This window comes from Lasioglossum baleicum, chromosome 11 (assembly GCF_051020765.1).
Source record: "Lasioglossum baleicum chromosome 11, iyLasBale1, whole genome shotgun sequence".
Taxonomy (NCBI): Eukaryota; Metazoa; Arthropoda; class Insecta; order Hymenoptera; family Halictidae; genus Lasioglossum; species Lasioglossum baleicum.
The window spans coordinates 4,701,504-4,720,953 of record NC_134939.1 but is presented as its reverse complement, the minus strand read 5'-3'; the positions used below and the strand labels follow the sequence as shown (position 1 = coordinate 4,720,953).

At 36.1% G+C, this 19,450-nt stretch overlaps 1 protein-coding gene and 1 long non-coding RNA gene across 5 annotated transcripts in view; one reads left to right on the top strand and one right to left on the bottom strand.

The window, feature by feature from the left end:
• The window catches only part of LOC143213303 (uncharacterized), a 35,429-nt gene extending 22,775 nt beyond the window's left edge, over positions 1–12,654 (top strand). The window contains exons 2-3 of the long non-coding RNA XR_013009943.1: positions 7,630–7,793; positions 7,875–12,654. This is a non-coding gene — a long non-coding RNA (uncharacterized LOC143213303). The remainder of the gene's footprint in view (positions 1–7,629; positions 7,794–7,874) is intronic.
• LOC143213288 (uncharacterized) overlaps positions 1–19,450 on the bottom strand; it is a 331,704-nt gene that overhangs the window by 185,684 nt on the left and 126,570 nt on the right. The gene's annotated exons all lie outside the window — the stretch shown is intronic.

Here is a 19,450-nt window from a genome sequence, read left to right as displayed (position 1 = left end):
TTCAAGATTTTTACGAATGTTGACCTTGACAACATATTTTTTGAAGCTGGGTCTCCTTTTGTCAATATTTACCAAATATAGTTTTTCAAACTACTCTTTACTTTCCGTGAACAATAATTTTCAGTGTCGATGTTAATTTTCAAAATATAAAAGGATGCTTTTCCGTGTAAAAAATATAGCTTCTGCAATTAATTCAGATAATTTTGATTTTGCATAAAGATCCGCAATAAATACTTGAATATCCGGATAGTAAAAACCCTATTACAGATTAAATATCGAAAATTCGTAAACTGAAACCTGTTCCTTGACATGAATCATTACCAGTACCAAATTTATTATGTATGGAGAAAAAATATAGTCGCTCAAAACGGTTGGAAACAAATGATTCAATTATTCGAATGTCTGGCTATTAGTCAGCTCACCCTGCCAACTTCCGTAGTTTTACGCCACCCATATAATTTACGTCACGAAGTCATTCGGAGTTGACCACCACGTTCTATGATTAACAAAACACTCAAGTGACCGACGCATTTGCATCAAAATCAGAATAATAATACTGCAACGTGCATCACAACCGGGGTGCGCCACCCCTCACCGAAGAAAGTGGTGTGCAAGCTTCGCGTGACTCATCGTGACTCGAAATCGATTCGGACAGCAATTTTGCACAATAACTTCAATCATTTTCACGAGAGCAATTCATCATCATTTAAATGCGAGATTTGATTATAAGCTGCCAAGAAAAATAGCGAAAATAAATGTTCCCCGTGGGGACGTGTGTCGGCATCAGCAGCCTTTGATTTTAATCAGAGCTTTTAATCCTTTTCATGTTACTGCCACGTTTTTATTGTTCGTAATTAAATCTCCGGCCTTTAATGCGGCATAGAAATGCTCTGCATGAATTCCGAGAGACGACAGTTGGATAAGAATTTGTTTCCCCTCTTGATAACTTTAATAAGCAATAAATAATATGTTTAATGGTGCTAGTCAAGTTTTCTGATGGTTTTAGACGTTTTAGTGTCTTCTGTTTCGTCCATTCAGTTTTGTCAAAAACGAAAAAAATCCGCAGACGCTATTCGTAATATTTTGTGCTTTTTCTATCATCAGATAGCTCCAAACTGGGATCGAAACGTTGATTTTGTTTGACAATTAGCAAAGTTGCTTTATAATTCGTAATAAACGATCGAACCGTTGCGCCGAAAACATTTAAAAATTTATTATCAGCAAATACGATCGATAGAAGAAACATATTTATCAGATAGCTTTTTGTCAAAAGCGCATAAAATCCGCAGACTATTCATAATATTTTGTGCTTTTTCTATCATCAGATAGAATTCTTTACAATATAATAAATTGAACTCTTTTTTATTCGTTAATTTATGATTTTCGCTGATCATAAATGTCTATGCAAGTTCGCTATTCAGAATATTAATCAGAGAAGAATATTTTGTCAGAATTTTATTTGCTGCATATAAAATTCTACCATATTGTTTTAAATTTGATATTAATATTATATTATAAATTTATGTTCGATGTAGAAATGAATATTTGACTTCATGTCTGATAAACAACAATATTTGCTTTAGGAACGTGTTTCAACATTTGTGCAATTAACTGTATACGTAGTCAAACGTATTTTAGTTTGGTTGTATGTATATGATTTTATTGACATGTACTTTTTTATAAATGATTTATAAATAACAATTTCGAAAATCTGGGTCAAAGTTGACCAACACATTACGATTTGCAAGTTAAACATGAATACCTGCCTTGTTATTACATTGTAAGCACGTTTCCCGTTCCCGTCGCCAGTATAGAGTAAAATTTATAGCGGATAGAATGATTAGTGATAATTAAATTTGATATAAGAAGCTTTGAAAAGCATGTCGGCGTTAAATTTTAATTACTGTACGATTATTAAATGGCTGTCTCGCTCGTTTCCATGAACAGGAAATAATGGAATGGTCCAAGAGCGTATAATTAATCCATTAATCTCGGGAGCCTTGGCCAGCCAAATGAAACTGGAGATGGAAAACTTCTAAATGAAGTTTCCTCATAACTGGGGAAACGGAACGTTCATTTTATTTTCATTGGTCAATTTTCTCCCTAACGTAATTTTGCGGATCGTTATTATTGACAGTAGAAATGAAATATTCACAATTTGCGGTGTTCCACAAAAATGATTGATTTTCGTATTTATTATGGCAAAAAGTGTATTTTACTAATTTGTTAACACATTACCGACCGGTGATTATTGCATAATTTTGAAAAATCTATGGTACATGGCAAACACTTTTGAATGGAACCTTCAATAGCAACAGCAATTTTCATTGTGAACTAACAAGTCAACTTCAATAACGTGTCATCTAATAGTTTTATTTAAGATTGTAATGTAAAAGAAAATTTCTATGCTTTCCTTTGATGCAGCACAATTATTGAAAATCCTATTAATAGGCTTCCGGTAGGCAAAGTGTTGAAATAGATAATTTAATTTATTTGTATAACTTAGATTTACGTTCAGAAAAGTGATGAACGTTATGAACTATATAAAATATAGAAAAAATGCTTGTAGCTTATTTTAATTTGAATTATAATCATATTCGACAACAAATAAGGTTGCTATTGCCATTGCAGATTTTCAATAAGTGTACAGGGTGTCTCACGTAAGTGTAACCCCTAGAAAATTTTGTTTACCTTTGATAAAGTAAAAAATTTTTGACGTGTAATTGGAATGGTTTCTCTAAACGCTGATTTTTCTCATAGTTTTCATGTGTTGCATCGCGAAGCTCATAAAAAAATATGTGATATGATCTTCAAGTGACCTTGAACTCAGAAAAATGAAGGTCAAATTTAAATTTTATTTTTAAAGAGACTGGCTTTGCGAGAAATGCTAATACATCTGCAAGTCTGTAGAATATCGAGATAGATTGAGCATGAAATTTTCAATGACTTTATTTACTGTATTATTTTATTAGATGTTCAAAATGGCGAATCTTTACAAAGTGTCAGATACGTGAACTATATCTAAACATTTCGAGAAAGTGAAAAATGTTGAGAAAGTTTTCGGAAGGCATCCACCAGAATCTGAAAACTCGTTCCATTGTGGTTCAGGCCGACACATCCGGTTCTAAATCTTCGCTGTTTCTAAAACTGTTCCCGCCGACCGAAAGGAAAATCTAATACGAGACACAAACGTTCTATAATCGTTCACCTACTTTTGCACCGTGAGACTGTCTCGAACGAAAGCCTACCGGAAAAACATCGGATTATTATTGTAAATCCACGTCGAAACGCATAAGACCGTTTCCAACGAGTTTAGTTCTGGAAACGGAAATGATATCATATCTTTCATTATGCCTGCGATTAATTACGGTTCTAATAATTATAGCGGTAATTAGTAGTGAAATCATCGTATCTGATGAGAATTTATTTTTAAATGGACTGAAATTTTTATAGGTTGCAACACAATTACCCACAATGGCGACGTGTTCTTCTTATTTCTCATGAATAGTCTGCGGGTTTTATGCGTTATGGCAAAAATGAGTAGGTGAAATATGAAACCTGAAGTAAAGTTATTGTTCGAAGAGGTGTACTCTTTTTAAAAGTGCAAGGCCCTTTAAAGCAACTAAACAAGTTTTTATAATCTTCTTTTTAGTGAATGAGTCTGATTCGTCACGTTCCGAAGTGAAACGCTATTCGTTTAGCTGAGCGAGCAAGAAACAGCAAGGTATGCTATTATCATAGAAGTTTTTTGGCAGATCAGTGAAACGTCAACGTGAGCATATTTCGATAATATTTTAATGAATGGGGCATTTCAGCCTTCGTTAATTGCGGCTTGATTATTTAGAAGGGGAACAGATGTGTTCCGCATAAAATGCTGCTGACTTTCTTGCGTGAGATTAAGATATTGTCGTAAAATTTGCTTAATGACTGATTTTGCATTTTATGCGTGTTTGATGGCAATAAAAACGCTCATTCACGTGCACCTGCTGGCTTAGGATCTTCTCTGGCGCGACGGCGACCGATTTCCGGGATGTAGACACTTTTCAATCGGGAGAGTTGCAAGGCAATCAGTGATCCACTTCCCGAACAAATTCATAGATTTCCTGTCTTTCGAATATCGATCTGGAAACGGACGTACAAATTTCGAAATGTTCAGCTGCAACTCAGTTCGTTCGGGACATATCTAAAATACGATTTGATCGAACATTTTTATTGTTAGACCCCCATGCAAATGTAAAAGTATTTATTATTTAACCAATAATTTATGAGATGAGAATAGACATGGTAATATTTGCTATCGATATTAAACAATATTTTACTTTAATGCATTCAATGTTTTAAGTAGACTACAGATTTGACGAATTTGTGACAAAATTGAGGTGGTGAAATTTAAAAAAGGAAAATTTAGAAAATTTGAGACCATCAACATATTATTTCCAATCTATTATAATTATTAAAACGAAGTGATGAAATTTGAAAATACATTATTTCTCCAGCCTATTATAATTGTTAAAACGAAGGGCACATTTCCTATTTAATTCCCATTTCTCACAATATTGATGCTGAAAATTTTGCATAGAGATCCACAATAGAATTATAAGAAACACACAATGTATCTATAGTGCGCGATTATTGTTTGTACAAAAGTGAAGGATCAACAAAATAATTATAAAAATACAATTTCTTCGTATTTTGTTAGAGTTCGTCTTGGAATGTGAATTAGTGATTGAAATAAAAATTATTCAGATCTAGACCGTAAATGAAAACTCGAAAGTAGAAAGATGCGGATCCCAGGGGAGCCAGGTGAAAAATTTGAGAATCCCTGGTGCACGCTGGTTTTACCTGAGGGGTACGCATGCGTCGCAACCGACAGATGTTTCCTCCTCGCCAACTGTTGCACGGTGCGGCGACGAGAGCCGGGACTGCATCTGATTTACGAAAGAAAGAAAGACGAGGAGAAGAAAGGAAGAAAAATTCATTTTTCCCTTCCCGTTCTCGCCCCGTGCCTACCTGAGCCTACGGAAGAAGAGAGAAAGAGAGACAGCTCCGCTCGTCTCTTTGTCGAGTGGCCACGTAGGGTCTCGGTGGACAAGTTACGAGGGGGTGGACAGCCCTTAGACTCCTGAACGTGGCCCTTATGTCCTTATGGACGCGATCAATCGCGCCGATAAGCGTGATCGTGCTGGTCGAGACCTAACCCAACGTAGTACTCGCTCAAAAATAAGATTTATTGGTCACATGAGCTGTAAAGCTACTTAAAAAATTATTACGTAGCTACGGGCCGACACTAAAACATTTTTTGACACATATCCCCGACCGTTCTTTATATTCTGTTTTCTAATAAATTGTGATCTTATCTTCCGTTAATGTTCATGGATTATTTTAATTTATTTCGATTCTACATACACCGTCGTGAGCATATACAGTGGCACACAAAAGTGTTCGTATGCCATTTAAAACAGAATAACTTTTTTATAATTGTGCCAGACGACCTGATGTTTTGTAAGCAATTAGAAGCATTGGTTTACCAAATGATGTGCAAAAAAAGATTTTCCAAAAATTATAATTTACAAGGTTACATGCAAAAATAAAAAAGGCATTCTTTAAAACATTTTTGTTTGGGCCCTTAAAGGAAATTTAAAATATATACATATTTTGTAGATTTATAGTAGTTATACACATGCTGAAAATTTCATCGAAAACGATTGAGATACACACGAGCCACGAGCGGTTAAAAATGGTGAAAATCGTAGTTTTTTTACGATTTTTTATCAGTTTCTGCTTCAAATCCACAGAATCGTACATCTTTTGATGCGTGTCGTTTTTTCCTGCGTCAACCGATTTCGATGAAATTTTCAATATGTGTATAACTAACATAGATCTACAAAACGTATATTTTAAATTTTCATTAAGGGACCAAGTAAAAAAGTTTTAAAAAATACCTTTTTTCTTTTTGCATGTAACCTTGTAAATTATAATTTTTGAAAAATTTTTGTTGCGCATCATTTAGCAAATCAATGCTTCTAATTGAAAATATAATATGTATAATTGGATATAGGCCCCCATAAAAATGTTGTAAACAACAGCTTTTAGTATTTTCTCTGTAACTCCGACCAATTGTAACTTTCTCAAAAAATTTTTGCACATCTTGTAGTAAACTAATTGCTCTAACTGCTCAAAAAATATCCAAGTCGTATGATTCGATATTAAAAAAGTGGTTCACGGTGTATAAAGTGCGATCGGCGATCGGGCAACTAATTGTGAGCAGGAAGAGCAATATGGCGATGGGACGGAAGAAAATAGGACGAGGAGAACTGTGGCACGAGACTCTCGACAAGCAGCCCTTGGAAAGGTATCCGGCTGCGTGAATCGCAGCGAAAAAAAAAGGAAGCAGAGACGCGACCGAGACTGGAAAACGGAGGAAGAGAGAACGATAGAGGCGACCAGAAACCGGACGAGGACAGTTATAGAAGCAGGTGATACGAAAGATCTGCTTCTTGGTCGTGACCGGTTCCTGGATCATGGATACGCGGTTTACTGCCGCTTAATAAGCTGTAATAAGAACTGCCGGTACCCTTGCCACTCGATATTCCGTACGCGATATATCTCGCCGATGCGATTGTAACACGAATCGTAGAGGCGAGCAGGTGGTTCGTGGATCGTTTCGACTTCGATCATGCTGTCCTGTCCACCCGAACGGACCCCGTTCTAACAATCCTACCCAAACCGCTGTCTTCGTTGCGGTTAGACTTCTCGGCTTTTGATTGGTCTGCCTCGCCTCGCTCCAGACAGGATAATGGGATAATTGCTATAATTGATGTTACGAGGGCGCGATTAAACCATTTGTTATCTTATGTCAAAAGTGATACCACCCCACGGCGTTCCGCATCAAGCGGCTCCTTTATCTTGGTTTTGTAAACTCGATCGTTGCGAGCGATAGCGATTTTTTTAATACTAACCAGTCGGAATTATTGTAGAATACCAGCTACTGTTTGAAACTTTACAAGTATAATCTCTGTATACATACACTGCTATTAACTAAAATAAATTGAATCGATTTTTTGAAGAATTTTTAAAAATTGCAGTCTTTGTATCTACTAGAAGTAGAATACATGTTTTGAATTTTATGACAAATATAGACAAGTGAAATACAAAACTGTGAAGACATTAAAAGGATTTAAGAATGTTATTACATTATCTTTGATTTACTACAACTATCAAAAGAAGGTGTACTACTCATATAACTTCTGCTCCTCACAATTGACATGAAAATGAAATAAATTTTTTTATAAAAATTCAGTCTATAGTTGTTACCCTTTCATTCCCATGCTTTTCTTTAATACGAAAATATCTCTGATTTTGTTTTGTCATTCTTCGCATATAATTTGTAAGATAAAAATAGTTAACGCTAAAACTACCGAGCCTCAAAGGTAACTGGTACATGTTCCCTGATAAAAATGGCAACTCATCACATGGCACATCAGTTTTATTATTTTAAAAAATCTCGAACCGGTCATTTTGACCGGTGGTGGTAGGTTTAGTATTAAGTAAGAGGAAGCTTAAATGATCGCGTTATTTAACAATACGAAAATACTAATATATTATTAATTTCGTGCACAATATTTCCAGAAGAACCACTGTCCCTGAAGGTATTACGTCTCCAGGTGGGGATCAGAAATGACTGGTTACACGTGTAGAAGCTACACAGTGGATCGGTAGCCGAGTCCAGAGGCTTAGTTTCTCCCTGGTTAATGAGCGATCCGATATTTCAGGAAGATCGGTAACTCGCCACGGTAAGAATCCCGATCAATATTTATCTCCGTTGATCTCCCGGCTCCCGTGAGATTCTAAACAGCTTGTCTCTTCCTCCACAGCCTCCAAGTTGAGCCACCTTCCTCTCGTCTCGATTCCTACCTCGAGGTCTTGTTCCTGTTGGTCGACCATGCCACGTTCAAATCTCGGTCGTCGTCGAGGGGGAGGCGATTGCTTAACGACGCCAACCACCTGCCCCGTTGAAGAGGAACACGTGCTGCCGCTACGAGGCAGCTGCAACCCAAAGGATGACTCGTATATACGTCGGGACCGGCTTCCCCTGTTTTTCGAGGTGTTGGGAGTGTTGGGCTTTGCAGGACACAGGTACGCGACCGGCACGGGGCCTTGGATCACCGTTCCGGAGCCGTGCCTTGTTGCTCACTTCTCGAACTTTCAATCCTCCTCGTCTTAAAACTATGATGTCTTACCTTTAGAGTCTAAGGGTTATGGTCTAAGTCTTAGATCAGAGAGTATATGACAGTGTTAATGCCCGGGGTTTTTGTGCCTCTATTTTTTATAGCGTAGACGAGATAGGTCAGAACCTTTTTAGTAACATTTATGGTTGGCGAACGGTGGCCAACGGTTGGGAGTTGGTTGGAATATGGTTGGATGTCTACAAATCCCCAATGATGACTGCGAACGGTGAAAAAGAATAGGCGTGGCAGAGTTTGAGTAAATCTAGTTATGGCTGCCATGAAATCATCAAAACCTTACGAAGGCGGACGGGAACAAAAGTGACCACAGGGATTGTAGAGTTCGCTTTCTGAAGAAGGAGATCTATCGTGTAGAAGCTGTCCACCTGGCTTCAGTTATTCAAGACTAATAACATTTTGATGGTCGTTGAGGGGTGGACAGGTTTCGATAACGACAGTAGAACATATTGTTAGCACTGTTCCTTTGGGAAAGGAGAGAGATAAAGCAGATGTCGAGTGCAAGATCTATTTTGCTGTCTCAGTGCAGAATGTGTTGAATAGGCACGGTTTCGACACTCTCGATTACGATGGGGTGAGGGCTATGCCCCATGGAACAGTTTCTGTATTTGCTTTGTCTAGAACACCATAGTATGGTCTTGTATAAAATTACAGCATGATTGGACACTGATCAGAGAGCAGAACTGGGCTTTTATTTGAAATGAAAATTATGAAAAAAGTATTCTCATACTTTATATAAAGAAATTATATATTTACCGACGATTAAATATATTTGGGAACTTTCATAAAGATGGAACATAATTAATTAACAATAGGAAATATGATCTTGGAAACAATGATCTTGGAACGATAGTTCTTTCAACCAAATACATTTCTACGTTAAACTTAACGCACCACTAAAAATTGCTGTACCTTATTCAAAGTATTATTTACGTTATTAAAGAGATCGGTATCTATTCAATTACTAAACATTTAGGTATTATATGAGGTATTATACCAATTTCATATCTATTCTAAAAATATTCTAAGTTCTAAGTTATAAGTTAAATATTCTAATATTCTAATATTCTAGAAATATTCTAGATCAGAAGAAATGTTTAATTTTCCAGTTAAAATAGCTCCGAGTGCAAAGGCTTAATTTCACCAAAAAATTGCAACAAAAACATTCCAATTTTAGGTAACTCGCATTGAATCAATTTTTAAATGGAGTATTTTTTTTTTGAAATCATTTATTTCACACTTATTTGAAATAATAGCAATTTCAAATATTTCTTTATTTCAAGTTTGTCAGAAGAAATAACCCTCAAAAGACTATCGTAAGACAAAAGACAACAAAGGGTGTCTGTATGAACTGGACTGAAACCTGATACATAATCAGATGGACTGACATAATATTAAAGGACGATTTCACAATTATCTGAAATCATTATTCCAAATAATTATAAAATAACATATTATTTGAAATAATGTTTCAAGTAATGTTATTTCAAAAGTGAACACAGACATGGAAGTACGAGTGAAAAATTGCACCGATAGCGCGAGATCGCATGATTGGTGTCATTTTTTTGTAGAATTGAGAAAGAAATGCATTGATAACGGTTCGCCTGACTCCAGGGCTGACGAAAACAGAAGCCCCACAAGAGACGCGGAAGTGAGGATCGCCTTACGAGGACACGAGGGAGGTTGGAAGTAGAGAAGGAAGGTCCGACAAATGGCAGCTGCCCTTGGGCACGTGGTCCATACCGTTACCTGAACTATTCCTTCAATTTAAGATCTCCTTTTCCACGCTTTTCTGTGTACTTTCTTCACGCATAGTGGAGAAGGTTTCCTCTGTTGGCCAAAAGCTAACAAAGAGGCAGCTTGGGTTACAGAAACCAGCTCAGACGGCTTCTCTACGGATAGAAAAGATTCTTTTATCTCAGCTGATTGTTCTAGAGATTGGAACGTGTGCATTGTCGGGCGCTGTGGGCTAGAAATTATCCTACTTTGAATGTAATAATTGATCGTTTAGAACGACATAGAAAATTAGGTTTGTTGATTTATGTTTTCTGTTCGAAATCGTCCATTGGACCTATTTAAAAAAAAAAACATTTTATATATACAAGTAAAGTTAATAGGATCTGTATGAAAAAAATATAATGCATAGTAGCTCATTGAATATTTGAAATATTCTGAAAATTTTATTGTACATACAGGGTAAAGTGCCCAAATGTGGTATAGTCGCCTGTTATGGTATAGTCACCTTATGCCTTATATAATATCTTGTAAAGGAGAAGTCGCACTCTAACGAGAAAATCCTCAAACAATAGTTTACCATGTTTACTCAACAGTGTGCAGTGCATTCATACCATTTTATAGATTTTAGTATCGATCCTCCACGTGTTGAATATTTTTGTGATTCGATTTTCGATGGTATCTTTTTCGAGGAAGATAAGTGATTTTGAAATGTTTGAACATATCTGTAGTTTCAGTTTACTTATATTAATGTTTTCCAACTGTTGGTTTGGGCTGAAATTCATTTTCTGTCTGTCAGTAACTAGTATTATCAGTCCACGTGGAGTTCCCAATATGGCACTACCAAGGTACAACTAAAGGTTTACCATATTGAGAACCCCTTTCACTGGAACCTGCAAATGACACGCCACAAAAAAAATATTTTTCCCAGGCTGTATTAATTTTTGAACAAACTTGACCCCAGAATCTTATAGGGAGGAAATGCATCTACAACTGGTAATTTTATGGACGAAAAAGAGCATTCTAAAATAATCAAAAAATGTCATCAACAAAAAGTGGTTCATATTTCGGCACTTTACCCTATTGTTCTATTAATAAAATTATATATAAATACATACTTCATGAAATTTCATTCTTAATCGTTCTAACAAAATAATTCTTACCACTGTTTATTTTTTATTATTTATTATTAATTGTAAGTATATAACCATGCCCTGTATCCGATAGTCCATATATGCAGGTACCCTAAATTTTTTTCAACTGTGATGGTATAAAAACATTTTGTATGCAAATTGCTAATAAATTTCATATTCCATTTTAACTTTGAAAGTAATAGTCACTTCAAGATTATATTATTTGTTAATCTCTCCGAGTACATATGTAAGGGAAACAATATACAAGTAGAAATGCAAATAAATAAAGTACGGATAAGTACGTACAGTGGATAATTAAATTATTAAAGCTGCTGAAGAATATATTTATTATTTATGTGATACATAATATATAAAATACTCTTTATATCATCACAATTGAAGGAGATATTAGGTGATAATTTTAAAGATATCTTCTAGTATAATAATTATGCTTTCATACTGTATAATATAACATACAGTATTGTCATCAATCAATCTGTAATGGTGTTCGAAATTAGTATTCCACTAAGCTACCTAAACTACGTTTTGTATAATACAAATTGTAGTATTTCTATAAAAAATAAGAAAAATATTTTGTTACAAGTGAAGTTAACAAACTATGTCACCACGAACCAGTTGGACAATTTACTACTAGTTCAATAATCGAGTCTTAGAATTTCGTAGGTAGCAGTATTAAAAAGATTCTAATCTTAATTCACCGATGCTCCGCCAGTATAATCTGATTTGTCTAATATCTCCATAGAAACGTTCCCGGTAAGAGCATCTAGATTCTCAGAAATTCTTCATTCCAGCAATGAAACCCAATATCGGGGTATTACAACCGGATATAGTAATATTGCCGAACAAAGGATGCCAGAGCCTCTGGTCGTGATTAACGATGCTAAGACGAGCCGCACGGATGCGGATATAACGAAACCCGCATACTAATAGCCGCCGGATGCCTTCAAACGTTTGTCTATTTTATTGTGGATGTACTTCATCATTCCCGTAATTTGGTCCGTCTTTATTATGTCAAGGACTGAATCACATTACGCATGCGTGGGTAACTTCAAAATTGGTGCTTCTCTTGGCCAAGCAAAATCATGCAAACGAGATCTCACACACACAGTTTGTCCTTCCGCAGCACGATACTCAATTCTCTCTCTCTAACACTGTTTATAAAAATTGCGGGAATCATAAGACAGTTTACAACAAAAATATTCCAACCATTTTGTTTTTGTAATTTAGTCTAACAAGGGAAGGATCCTGACGATGGTATATGGATCCCTAATGATGTCTGCAAAATATTAGGTATAGTTACTCAATAGTTTTAAAGATATAAACAATTGAACTTTCACGCAACCTGCTTACACGACTAATGGAACTTCGAAAACTTGAGCTGCAAATCATGGTATATCAACAAGGTATGATAGTTTAATTGTTTATATCTTTAAAACTATTGAGTAACTACACCTAATATTTTGCAGACATCATTAGGGATCCATATATCATCGACTCACAAAAAATTATCAAAATCGAAGTCGGACACTATGGGTCCTTCCCTTGTAAAATGATTTAAATGTTCATAAATGTTCCTATCTTTTTTACCATTGATGAAAATTCTCAATGGTAAAAGTATAATTTCGAAATAAGAATATTATTTGCAATATTCTTTTGCTGTCTCCATACCACTCAAATTGGATAATAAATATTTTTGTGATGGTAAGCCTTGATACTGATTATGGAGCTTTTAAGTTATCATGAAGCTCAGTGGACAGAAATAATAAGTTATTAAATAATTATCTCGACTCAGTTCAATTTATTTCAGAAATCCTGTCATAAAAGTGAATCACCTTCTGAAGAATCAGATCGCGGGACATTTGCGCCACGTGTATATAAATCTGACAAGTTGCAATCATCCAAGTAGATAAATACGACAAGACGTTATTGGCTGTAGATAGTACAGAAAACTGCATCGAGTCGGTAACATATTTAACGCGCAGCGTGCGACCAAATGAGGTTTGCTTTTCGAATGTCAGATTGCGCTAGAATGAGGAAATAACCGGCAACATGAAAAATCAGCTTTACGCAAACAATTATTATTATGAAAGCAATTTGTTAGAGATAATTATTATCTTGCATTACATTTCGTAATATTTGTACACGTTTTAACGAGATATTCGCTACAATTCAATTAAAAGTGAAAGTTTATACGGTTTTACATTTCAATTTTCGAAAACCACATTTTCATTATTCTTCTCTTTCGCGCAGAGCTTGCAAAGTGAATATTAGATTCCCAACGGAGAGAGCAACATAGCTTCGCTGCAGTTTTATCATTATTCCTGGAATGCAATTATGCAACTGAGCGGTCTCGAGAAATCTTACACGTGCAGGATAGCAGCATCATCGCAAGGGAGATGCAACATTTATATACACAATAATCTCCCGGTGAGTTTGAGAAACTTCATTCGATGATTTCACTTTGCTGGATAAAATATATTTTGTAACATCTAAAGAATCGGCCACGTCTTTAAACAGTGGCATTCATATCGATGTTTCTCTGGCCAAAGTTTTCTATTTTTACTCTGCAAATAATTTAACTTTGACAGTTTCACTTTATGAGACCAGTAGAGTTGAAAAGTTATGAAATGAACACATTAACCTTTTGCGGAGTGGAAATATGTATATAAAAGTATTCATGAAAAAGTTGTTGCACCCCACTCTTTGGCCTTGATCTAAGGGAACGGAGAAACCGTAGGATCTACGAAAAACGAATGTCCCCTTCACTGCGAGGCACTGGTAGAGATTAGGGTCGTGGGTCTACTAGTCCATGTGGGTTGGCAAGAAAGTAATTTTGGTATTTTAAGGTGAAATAGAGCCCAATTTATTTATTCACGCAATGAACTTTGATGAATAAGATATTTTCCCTTTTGTTCGATGATCATTTGCCAAAAAGAATAACTAAGAAAATATTTTACCGATTAAAGTTCATCGCTTGAATAAAGAAATTCGGTTTTATTTCACCATAAAATACCGAAATTACTTTCTCGTCAATCCAATAGAACCACAGGATCTAAGAAACAGCACGGATCTGAGAGTTTTTCTTAGATCAAGGCTTTACTGTAAAATGAATTGTACTAAATTTAATATAAGAAATTGCTAAATTTCTCTTTGTGTTCAACCGTTCTGTATAACTCACTTAACGGACTGACCGTAGAATTAAGGCGTCAAGCAAAAGTGATTCGCGTTTTAGGCAATCGATAAACGGCCGAAACATAATCGAGCAGCGGAGTCGGGGTCACCGACCAGAGTGCTTACATTATCCATTTCGCGTTGCCAGGTTATCGATCTGTGAACAGGCGCCTTGACCGACCTCCGATGCACCGTCAAGTGCAAGTGCAAAAGCTCTCTCACCTTTCCTCTCTTGAGCAGGAAGGATCTGGCGCGCGCATCGTGCTAGACAGATAATCGAACATCGTACGTCCTATGCAGATTTAAGTTTGTTCTGTACCAAACAGCTCTCGGTTTGGTTCCCGACTAGCGTAAATTCGCGACGCCAATTGTTGATCCGAGGGGCGTTGCGTATGCCTCAATTACAAATAACCTGACAATTCAATTTATTTCGGGACACGGTGCAATTATGGGGTCGACGCGTTCGTTATTAAAGCTCCTGTCACATGAAATTCGTTGTAAAACTCTCGAATGCAACGTACTAAAAATGAACGATGTTCTTTAAACAATGCACGATGCGATAAAATCAATCTGAACGAACATATTATCACAGCTTGTCAGCTAAATGTTGATGTAAAAGGGTATTGCTGCAGTAATGAGAAATTCAAAGGATGAATTAGAACAATAAATTCGTGTAAGAACCTGCTATTGTACTTACATAAACCACACATTCACTTATAATACGAATACATGAAATCTGTAAATTACAACGTTACATATTCATGAGAGTAATAAAAGGAACTTTGACATTTATGCAGAGCCATTTCCAGATATATGAAAAAGTGATGTAGACTGAGGTATATAAAAATATAAATGCTTAAAAGCTAATTTATAGAAGTGAAACCACGAAGTAGAAATTTCATAATTATTGAAAATGGAGAGGTACATACGAAAAATTATTAAATTAATTAATTTAAAAGCTTTAATTTCGAAATAAACTCCAATTAAGCTCTTATAACTTTGAACGAACGTGTTTACTCGTGTTAGAGCCCCTATACATCTGAAAGTGTAAAGTAAACTAAATATATCTTGTTTAAAATCTTGTACAGGGTGTATAAAAATTATATGTCACGACTACCTTTTCCAGCGATCCAGAGCTATAGGATACATTTATAATAGCCAGGACCGAACATTTTTTTCACCCTGTACTATACTAACTTGGTTATTTGACAATACGTCTGTTGCAACAAGCTAATATTATTATCGGAGAGTTCGGAGCATGGACACCAGTGCGTATCGCGCGTCTATCGATCTTTTGGCTGCCGCGTGGTTTGGAACTGTGACTCCAAGTGCAAGTGCAAGCACGGGAAACTCTTTCGGTCGTTGCCCGCGACTTGAACACGTTTAATCTATCTTCTGCCACCCGAGTGAGCCCCTCGTGCTCTCTTATGTATCTATCGCGCTCTGTCGAGGAGATACGGCCGAGCAGTTCCCTAGAAAGCGTCGCGTATTCTTCAACATTCATGCAAATTTTCACGCATCGCGAACCTGCTGATCTGAATTTAGTTCGGATTAAATCGACACGTCGATTTCTTATACATAGAGCAAATAAGATAGTACAGTATTTTATCGATAATTGTCCCGAACACGGGTCTGCCCAGGGACAATTATCAGCCAGGGATACTGTTCTCTGATTTTTGCCGAACATAGAAAGGGATAGTGGAGCTCGAGACACCTCGGTCGCCGAGAAGTGTAAGATGAGACTTTGACCAACATATTCGTGGTATTTTTCTAATGAAAATCATGCCAAATATGATATGATTCCAATTATATTTACTTGTGTAATGTAGGATCAAAGATATCTTTTGTCTGAATATTCACAAATCTCCGTCTGAGATTTACAAAAACGTCTTACTCTGTCAACCGTCACAATAACGGTAAATCAATAACGGTAACGACGTCGCGTCGTTGTTGTTCCTAATATCTACATTCAGCAGAGTTCACAACGGCATCACCACCCTACAGTAATGAACGATGAAAGATTTCGACGCAAAAAGGACAGCGTATGGGAAAGAAAGAGACGCGGAGAGTCGCAGCGCGACGGCACAGTTCAAAGAACTTCCCATACGCTGTTCCTCCTTGCGTTCGAAACTTTCGTCGTCCATTACACAAGTAAATATCATCGGAATTATATCAATTTGGTATTATTTTCATTAGAAAATTGCCACGAATATGTTGTTGAAAGTTCCATAAAAAATAATGAAAAATAGAAAAGTTTTGTCATTTAAAATAATTAATTGAGTAATTTAATTCATTTTAAAAGGCAATTTTACTGAACATGACAAAAGATTTGTTATTTAATAATTTAATTTAATTTGTTATTTTTATTAACATATGCATGAGTATACCTTGAACTAGAATTATTTATTGTTCATAATTATAATCTTAACTATGTAAAGATGTAGAAGATATGCAGTTATCGAATAAAGCATAATTTATGAAGTCTTAAACGGTCTAACAACAAGGTCAGAATTAAAAATTTGATTAATCTCTACCGAAAGCATTTTGTCAAACTATTGTTCACTTAGGATTCTATACATATATCACGTTATTAGTGCATACAAACATTCGCATACCTCCAGTGGATCCAGTAACCCCGTGGGTTATACTAAGCCGCACTTTCACCTCCACAATAGTGAGATGGGCGGTAACCTTAGATTTGCATAATGAATGCCCACGATTGAAAGCTCAAACGCTTGCTTGCGAGCTATGTTACTGTCGTAATGGAATATTTGTCTATAATTAGATAACATGCGGAAAAGAAAGTACTGACAATTATTTGCAAACATAAATATTTTTGGTTTTTAGTTGGCTGCTAAACGCAATAGAAAAACATTCAGAAAAGAAATTTGTTCTTGAAAAATGAAATTGAATGGGTGAAATATAAAACAGTAAAAGATTAGAACAATCTGAGTATATTGTTATGATGTTTGCAATGTAAAAGATCTATTAAGGGATGAAATGAATTTTTATTTAACTCCCACTGTCCACAATCGTTGCAGAACAGTTTTAGTTTGCATAAAGATCCGCAGTCGAGTAATACACTTTCATTTATTCCCACCCTTATTTAAACAAACAAGTGTTATGTGCACTTAACCCTTGTGTAGTCAACCAAAATGTATAGATTATTAAAAACCTTTCTGTATTTAACATGCTTGTTATAAGTTTGCTATAAATTAATATATTAGCGAGTAAAGAATGGACATTCAGAGAAATTTTGTAATATTTTTTAGAGGAACATTAACAAACTGAAATACAGTAAATGGGTACCCGGTTGATTACACAAGGGTTAACATGCTGCACTTCATCTGCATTTCAAAGCAAAGTTTACTTTTAGAAAATTTGGTATTCGGTACAGTATTGTTGCTCCAATCAACGAATTTTGAAGCGGACAGAACAGAGTGTGCGAGTTTTGAATTGAACTATCTCGAACTAACTCGAAATCGGAACCAGGAGAAAATTCATTGGATGCTGGTCTGAATGCAGCAGCTCACCGGGCAAAGTTCACGTTGCAATCGTTCAGCAGCGTCAATTGTCGACAATTTGTCGTTTTGCGGCCTGTCATTGTGCCGTACCACGAGCCTGTATACTCAAGGGGCTATCGACCACGTCGTGAAAATCGATTCGTTACATTACGCGCGTAGATTGATCTCTTGTTTTATTGTGCGTAAAATTCATACTAGAAATTCGCCATGAATACTTGATCCAATCCCTTCTCTCGGATTGAATGTCGCACAAGAGAATGAAGTAGCTTTGATGAAAGCTAGTTCTTGCAAAATTGTTTATCACATTTATTTTTCACATGATAATCCTCCAATGGGGTTGGGTCTCTGAGAATCATTGCCTTAGATGAAGTACAGTAAAGCCTTGGTTCTAAGAGAAACCTTCGAGTCTGTGCTGTTTCTTAGATCCTGTGGTTCTACTATTCTTTGTGACACTACATACCGTCAATTGAACCACTAAATACAGTTGAAATCATATCGTGTTTAGTGTGATTTTAATCAGAAAAATCTCACAAATAGGTTGGTGAAAGTCTCATAAAAAAATAACGAAAAATAAAGAAGTTTCATAATTGTATTAGTAGTGGTTCACACCAATATACCTGACCCCGTATCGGATTACGCGATGTGTTCACACTGTTCGGCGACCGAGACAGCTCAAGCTTCTCGGCCCCTCGCGGGGTATGCCCTGCAGTGGAAGGGATATTCGTTTTTCTTAGATTCTACGGTTTCCGTTTTCTTAGATCAAGGCTTTACTATTGGTGCAGAGTGCAATCGTTTATGTTTGCCATTTATTTTAACTGGTGAGTAGATGTAAATGTTTCTTCAACAGCATAAGAGCTGTTTTCACTCTTCATGAGGAGACTGTAGATTTTATGTGTGTCCGTGTGACGTAATTGAATCAGTAACATGTTAAAATTATCAAGAAGAAAAGTACATCTTTATCTAATTTTCATTTCTTATAATTAACATAGAAAAATGTTTATTTTGCGTAAAAATCCGCGGTCTACTCGCGAATGTCAGCAAATAAAACAGAACATGTATGGAATACTGTTATTAGAACTACTTTTTGCCTAAATTGCAGGAGAACCGGCGACTACCACTCCTTCTAAAAGTGGAGCACTTCGTTCATCTGGTGAAATGTGGATCAGGCAACGTTAGGGTCAAAAACAACAAAGTAGGCGTTTTTGCGGGACTCGGAACACCAACGACGCGTCGTTTTTCATGCGAACGGTCCTACTTACGAATTAGTTAGGCTACGTGTCAATTGACACCAATTGAGCAACGGCACCGCAGAGTCGTCACTAGCTGTCTTTCCAACGAACCGCTCCCTACTTTTCTGTCAATAGGCAACTTTAAATCTGCTCCTTTGTTGCATCGAGTATAATCGTCGAGATACAGCAATGCCTCGATACATATATGTGAAAGAAATGTATACGATATTTCCGAAAATTTAACCCATTAAAAGTAAAGTACGTAAGAAAAGAAAGAAGTACCTGGCCATATTTATTACGTTGGCAACTGAGTTCGCGATCTCCACATTTTCTCAAAGAAAGTTATTTATATACAGGGTGTCCCAAAATTCCTTCAACAGCCGCAAATGGGAGCT